Raw genomic sequence first — 7,988 nt, 5'->3', positions numbered from 1 at the left:
CAAAAACCCCAAGAAGCACAGTTCTGCTGACACACCTGGGGTGGTCATAAGTCAGATCTGACTGATGACAACTGGTAGTAGGAATAAATTAACTTAGTGTATGTGGGCGGGCCAGGGAGGAGACTGGGAAGAACAGGGTGGTGGTGGGGAGACAGGAGGACTGTAAGTCCTATTTAAACTGGGCCCTGAAGGATGAGTAGAAACTTACCAGAAAGCAGCCCAGTCCTGTGAAAGTAAAAGCAAAGAAACGGTGTGAAGGACATAGTAATTTAGAAATATAATAGGAAGTTCCCTGTAGGAACAAGGGATAGTGGAAGAAAGGAGAGTAAAAAGACTGATGAAAGCAGAGTCAGACTACATCAAGACAGCAAAAGACAGATAGATCCCTGCTTCAGACATGCGAGAAACTGGTGGCAGGAGGGTCTGTTATGAATTAAACTCACAGAATCTCAGTGAAGCCAAATTATCGAAGTTTTAAAATATTATCCACCACAGTAATGTTCTTCACAGATCAATGACTTGCCTCTGAAAGGAAGAGTTGGGAGATTATTTAAAAAGGTCATTCTAACTTCAATAAAGGAATATAAAATGAGTGATGCCCAGGAAAATCAATAATTAATAGCCATCTATTAGTTCACTGTTCCTCACTTTTGTTCCTATGTGTGTGTATATAAATAAAAGCCCATTCTTTATGTAACATTTCTTAAATAAAGATATATTAGCATCACCTGGGAAGATATAGTTAAATATCAGAATCCCTAGGCCCAGCCCCAAACTTTTGGAAGCCAAGGTTACTAGGAACCTGTATTTTAACAAGTTTCTCCAAGGACTTTGGGTAGGAGTTTGAGAACTGCCACTTTTAAATGTATTCCTTTAGTTTACATATCATAATATATAGTTAACTCCTCCATTTGCAAATCTCCCCAAACCTTCACATTTAAGGAGAAATAACCCACAAACCTTAATGTCATGACCAGGGTTAAGATCTAGAAAAGTATAATCATGGTCATAGTACAGAAGGCAAAACCACACTGATATTTCCAAAGGAAGTAGAATCCAAGAGTTTCCAGAGATCTAGAATGAATAATCACCACATCTAATTATGAGGGCGGTGCGCCAACCACTCCACAGAAGAGTGTGGTGCCTGCCACTTTACAATTTTACCTGACCATTTAAAAAGCATACTGAAAATGCAAGTAACTAACCACATTGCCAACATTTAACTTCTACAAACTGTCAGTATTGTTATGCTAGACCTCCAGCTTCTTCAAGGAATTTTACTTTCAAGTTTAAATAAAAAGGAGAAAAATGGTCATACACATTTTACATCCATACCACTAAAAACAGATTGGAGCCACCAAACTAAGGTTGATACAGATCATGGAGTCTTGATAGGTCTGCTTTCTTTGTTCTCAAGGTGAACACACCCACTGGTGTAAATTGACAAAATTTAAACAGGAAAAGCCCACATAGTCTAAACTATTCTCAACACCCCTCGTTCAATGATCATTAAGGATTTGCTTAAAACCAACCATTAATGCAAATCCAGCCACATATAAGAGTTGTCAATTAGTAATCTGGGGTGTCTTGCTCCATCCTAGCTAGGAGGGGTATCATTTCTTTTCAATCTTATCTACACTTATGACCTGCCTGCTATTGTCAATCTATTACTGTGGCCGATTTAGAAATTAAATTTCATCCTAAATATGTATGTCTAAGACATCCTGATATATACAAGAGTACGATTGCTATTAGGGTTCCCATTCATGCAGAATAAACATGTTTAAGTATGTTTCTGAATTAGTGGATAGCAACAGACAAGTTCTCTCAGTAATGCACCTTAGTCTCACCAGGATGCCTTACAACAAAGGTCCAATGAAAAGAGGCCTCCAAGGGGATTTGCTGAACCAATTAAATTCAAGGCCGAGAGGCTAGCTCAGAAGGGTGTGACAATTGTTTTTTGGGACCCCCCAAAGGGCATCTTGACAGATTTTTGTGCAAAGGACACAGGTTCATCCCAGGGGATTATTATGAAGACGTTTTAAGAACATTGTAAGATGACTGGCGTGAAAAAGGTTAGGAAAGTATACTGATAAATTTTTCTCATCACAACAGTGTCTGCTTATTCCCCAGTGGTATAGAAAGGGCTGTCCTATGAGAATTTTGTTGGGAAACTAACTCAATCCATGTAAAGCTCTGAGCTTACTCCATTGTACTGCTCTTACTACTTTTTTTTTGGTCAAAACCCAAAGAACATTTGAGTTAGTCTAGGAAATATTCAGTTATGTACCAACTACTATTAACATGGCCCAGTTCCAAAGATCAGGTTGTTCTGTGAAATGGAAGATTATACCATCACATAACTGACAGATTACATTAGTACATAACTGTTTTATCATTGATAACTACAGCTCAGGCAACATGACACATAACCTTAGCCACCCCAGCCAGTATTACTCTTGGCTGGCATTTGTTACTGTCAGATGTTTTTGAATGCACGAAAAAGTTGGTGTACATTTTTCTACTTTTATTGTAAATATGAAATATCAGATAAGGGGATACTTGCTAAGTGAAGAGTAGATGTACATTTGAGAGTCCTAGTGGTACAATAGTTGGAACCCACCGCCTACTCTGTGGGAGATGTGGCAGTCTGCTTCCATAAAGATTTATAGTCTTGGAAAGTCTAAAGGGCCACTATGCACTGGAACTGACTTAATAGCAGTGAGTCTAGGCTTAATAAACTTTCTTACATTAACTTTAGGTGTACATTTATAAGTTGTAAATTGTATATAAATCATGCTTCTCTTTTGGACATCAAAGACAATTTCTAAAGAAAAATCAAAAGTAAACTTTTTCTATTACCTCTGATCTTAAACACGAGGCCTACCCCCCCCCCACCCCAAACAAAACAAAACAAAACAACAACCAGAATTGCATTGGGCAGAGCTTTCCTAGTACACATTGTTCCCACTAGGTGAGCACTGAACACCTCACTCTGAGTCAGGACAACCAGTGGTGTCGCCTGGGAAGGTTCTCTGTGCAAACTGAATTTTTTTCATAAGTTTCACTCAAATCTTATTTTTTTGTGATGGCTGATTTAAGAGAACAGCTTATAGTGGTGAAATTTTGTTTCCTGCTGGGGGAAAAATGCCGTAGAAACGGTTGTGTTGTTGAACAGTTTATAAGGACAGTGTAATGGGAAAACTAAGAGTAGTATTCTTGTTTCAAAAAAGACGAAATGTTGACCGATCAAAAGCCTCATTCTGGACATCCGTCAACCTCACAGATGAAAATATTGACTAGGACAGAAATTTCGACTCGTAGTGCATTTGGAGTTCATTCCACCAGACCAGTCTGTTAATCAAGCTTTCTATTTAGGGGTTCTGAAAAGATTGTGTAACAAGTATGTGACAAAAAAGCCTGATATGTGGCAGATGAAGGACTGGTTTTGCCACGACAACACACCTGTTCATGCAACCATCTCAGTGCACCAGTTTCTGGCAAAAAACAACATGCCCCTGCACCTTACTAACATGACTTAGCTCCATGCGACTTCTTTTTGTTTCCACAAATGAAGAGGGACATGAAAGGGCAGTGATTTGATGACATACAAGAGATGAAGAAAAAAACGAGGGAGGTGCTGTCAGCCATCTAAACAGATGAGTTTGAAAAATATTTCCAAGAATGGAATCACAGATATGACAAATAATGTATCAGGTGCAATGGGGAGTACTTTGAAGGTGATGTAAGGTAGTTGCAAGGCGCCAGAAACCAAATCAGTCAAATTAGAGCAAGCAGGTTTTATTGGGGAGAAAACCCAGCCTGGGCGGTCCACAGTGTCCAGGCTGGGGGAGTTGCACCCCAGGCTACAGGGGTGGTGCTTATATATGGACAGGTATGTCTGGGTTTTGGGACTATAAGGTGTCTTCCTGGTTCCGGGTGTACTCTTGAAGGGTGCAGAGCGGCAGGCCGAGAATAAAGTGGGCCATTAGCCAGCTCTAGTCAGCTCCGCAGGTGTGTGTGGGAGATTCAAGGCCACTTGCTGCTAGTTGTTTCAGCTAGCTCTGGTCAGCTCCGCTCTGGTGGGGGAGATTCAAGGTCACTTGCGGCTAGAAGCGGGCCTGGTATTATTCTGGCCATACAGGTGATAAGGTTGTTTTGTAAAAATATTTAAATACACCGCTTTGGGGGGGGATTTAAAAAAAAATATTATAACGATCTCAATCTCTAACTACACAATGAAGTACACCCAAAGGCCAAAATACTTATAAATTTGAATTTTCAAAAGCTTCTCTACTATCTGCATTATCAAATTAATCTTCAGTAATTTAATCACTCCACATTTAACCAGAAAACTTACTCAAGATAACTTACAGATGGCATGTTAACCTGAAGGTTGGCAGTTCAAGCCCAGAAAGGCTATCTGCTCCCAGAAAAGTAGTGTTGGAACCCCTTTTCTGTCCTTTAGGGTCACTATGAACCAGTATCGACTCAATGGCAATTAAGTTTGGTTTAAAGATCTAAAGCTCTTTGTTTTGTAATGGTGCTTTTGTTCAATATGAGGTACCCTAACCCCTGCCTAGAGTTGCCAACTGTTTTATATATAGGTCAATGATTATATGACCTGATTCTCTGAGGGGAATTTTTTGCTTAAAAGTAATTTGTCTACTTGATCTATATAGTATAAAGTTGGAGGGGGCCCCAGCCCCCCACCACTACCCACAGATTCAGTAAGCACAATTGAGATATATATTAAAGTCATCGAGAGCATGAGTGATAGAAGAGATATTAAAATAATGCAGTCAGACACATTACCATGGTAGCATGCTCACCTCAGCCCCACTTGGTGGTCCACGAGGAGAGAGGGGGAAGGGAAGGAGGACAGAGGAGAGGGGGAAGAGAGGAGAGACTGACGGGGGTAGGAGGAGGAGGGAGAGGGAGAGACCAGCGAGACAGAAGCTTTCCATTGCTGACCCAGGCCTATATACCTTTTGGGGGCGTGCAAGCCCACTAATTACAGGTAAAGACATACATCACAGGAAGGGGCTGTACTATAGGTTATGCAGCAATGAGAGGGGGTGGTCTAGGGACACACACCCAATAGGAAGAGGAGGGATTGGGGGTATACATGTGACAAGATGTGCAGATCCTAGAATTAGGATGGCAGTTTAACCCTGACCTGTTTTCTGGATCTCTATATGAACCATTATCAGTAGGGTGTGAACTCCACCTCCAGGAACAAAGCAATGGTTGTAAGCTTTAGGGAGAAGTAATCCATTGTCTCCAGCAGCAGGGAGCAGGCTCACAGATTGCCTTCAGGGAGGATTAAGCATCTGACCTCCCCCCACAGACCTATTATCTTTGTTAGTGACCCCATAAAGAATGAAAATGACCATTCCTATAAATACTTATATCTGGTGGCAATAAAACCACCATTTAAAAGCAGCAGGCATGCTGGTATTATATATTTAGATGTCAATATACTTCATATTTCTATAATATGCTGCTGCTTCACAGTGGCTTCCCCCTGTTTTTCTCATGAGTGCCTCTCATTAGTGAGGGTAACACAGAGGGCAATTTTCTGTTGGCCACTATCCTTTTAATTTCTTGATATTCTAATCCTGTGTAAATAGGCAGTTTACACAAATGTGTATGCTGTTCACAGGACAAATCTTTGGCACCAAAAAGGCTGACACTGAGCTTTAAAAACACTTGTCTCAAAGGCACACCATAATCAATAGGAAACCACAAGGCCCAGAAAGCAAACAGCACAGTAGAGGTGGTTCATTGTGGGGAACACAAGTACCTCAAAGTGTTCCATGGGAGAATGTCAAATCTACCTTTCAGACAGCTCCGTTGTACATGGTTATCATATCCAGCATGTAAAGTCTCTAAGTTCTGGGGTAAAGCCATCACTTTACCTCAACATTGCCCAATTTTGCTTAAATCCATGAAACTGTTCTGATATCTTTTATTTTCCTATTAAATATGTGACCTTGGACAAGAATCTAACCTCTCAGATTCTCCTGCTTTCTCCAAGGCAAAATAACTAAATAAAAGTACTAGCCTAACTGCCTCACAAAATTGGCAGGAACGAGTTGGTACTTGTAAGTCTGTTTTGTGAACCACATGCACTACTAGCTGTATATGTTATTAATCTACTGGTAATGTTGAGTTTGGAAATAGATATTCCATTCTTCACGTGGGGAAGTCCAAAGCAAAGCAACAATACAAACCAATGCTTCCCAAAGTGGGCTATATTCCACCCCACACTGGCCCAAGAAAGGGGGCGGCTGCAAAAAGAGATGCCTATACTTTATCCTGGTATTGTGGGCTCAAGTATAAAGTTTTTCATTGCTGGGGGAAGGGTGGCTTTCCCCTGAAAAGGAGACAGTAGGCCAAGTAAGCTTGGGATTCTATGATGTAAACTAAAGGTACATAACAAGTTGGGCATACTCCCTTCAAAGGTTTCCCATTCTTAAGAGCACAATTGAATCCCAGTAATTTTCACTGCAGTAACATGCCATCCAAAGGCACTGCCATCTGCAGGCCACAGACATGGAATGCTTGCCAGGGTTATTTAAAATGAAGTTTCAAAGCATCATGCTCTTACTAAACTTTTAAGCCTTTTCCAACAACGTCTGTTCTTAGCTTTTGAGCACAGGTAGATGAGGCTCCTTTTGTTGAAGTTCTGATAGCCTCTTCAGTAAAATAAAATTCTCTTTTTTACCCTCATATAGCACTGCTTATTAAAAATTGAAGATCATCTAAGTGGCTTTTTACATGCTATACTGTGTTCAGACAATAGGTTTTTAAATTAAAAAGCAAAACAAAACAGTATTTGAGGGAAAACCCTTGAGCTGACCTGGTTTCTTTCAAGGAATCAGCCAGCATCTGTGCACACTCGCGCGCGCTCTCTCACACACACAGTTTATGAACAGACTATAAACAGAACAGGGTATTAATGTATCAGTAAGTGAACTGGTCGTCTTCGAACCTGCACTTAGACTATTCCAGAGCGCTGTACATGGTTTCTCTAGCACATTATGTCTCTTCTCCATGCTTGAAGTCAGGAGACCGTGTCAAAGGTCTGAGACACAAAAGAGTGATGAGCTAAGAGAAAAGCAAAATCAGAACTTAGGAAGAAATGGAAGTTAATTTAACCAAGTCAACTCCAGCACCCACAATGTCGACTATGGGCTTTGCAGGTTTCAGAGCGTCCACACCAAGTAAATACTCAGTCTGGACAATATTAGCCTTGGAGTGGTCCGAAGCCGAAAACATTCGTCGAAACAGCATTTTGAGAGCCGGCAGGGAGCTACCACATCACCGGTGGCAAGCAAGCTGCGGCAGGGTGGCAGGCGCCCTCGGGGTCAGTTCTCTTGGTGCCCCAGAAGTGAACAATGACAAGTTCGACCCAGACAGGCTTAGGGCAATGCCATTCCTGAAGTGCCCGGGGCACTCACTGCCCGGACCGGCTGGGCCTCAGAGGTCAATCCTGTGCCCAGAGGCAAGGGCAGCGGCTCCTGAAGTACGGAACGCAGAATCATTTCAGGAGGAACAAGGACGCGATGTTGATTTTTTTATAGGCGTTATGACTAGGGTTTTAATGAGCACCAGAAAGATAACTGGCTTTCCACGATCCGGTTTGGGAGCCACGTTTCCGCGTTCATCACATACGTTTAAGAGGGAGGAGAGGGAAACTTTCCAGACACAAAGGGAAGAAACATTTCGTGGGTAGCGGCACGGGGGGTCACGCAGGAGGAGTGAATCTGAGAACCGCGTCCTTCAAGACAAGAAAAGGCCCCAGCCCGTGGTCGCGCAGGGTTGGGGTGGGGGGGCAGGAGTGACAGCGGGTTTGTGTGCGGGCTGACGCGGATAAGTTCGGTGCGAAAAGGAGTGGGTGTTACATGGCAAGGAGGCGCCTCGGGGATGTGTTCATGGGGCGGCGGCGGCGAAGGGGACAGCTTTCAGTTTGCCCGCTGCGC

At 42.2% G+C, this 7,988-nt stretch overlaps 1 protein-coding gene across 2 annotated transcripts in view; it reads right to left on the bottom strand.

The window, feature by feature from the left end:
• The window catches only part of NCOA5 (nuclear receptor coactivator 5), a 30,607-nt gene that overhangs the window by 22,015 nt on the left and 604 nt on the right, over positions 1–7,988 (bottom strand). The window lies entirely within an intron of this gene.

Source organism: Echinops telfairi, unplaced genomic scaffold, assembly GCF_000313985.2.
Source record: "Echinops telfairi isolate 266 unplaced genomic scaffold, ASM31398v2 ScPeMD7_5592;HRSCAF=6446, whole genome shotgun sequence".
Classification (NCBI taxonomy): Eukaryota; Metazoa; Chordata; class Mammalia; order Afrosoricida; family Tenrecidae; genus Echinops; species Echinops telfairi.
The sequence above is the reverse complement of the archived record's forward strand: the minus strand, read 5'-3'. Positions and strand labels throughout refer to the sequence as shown.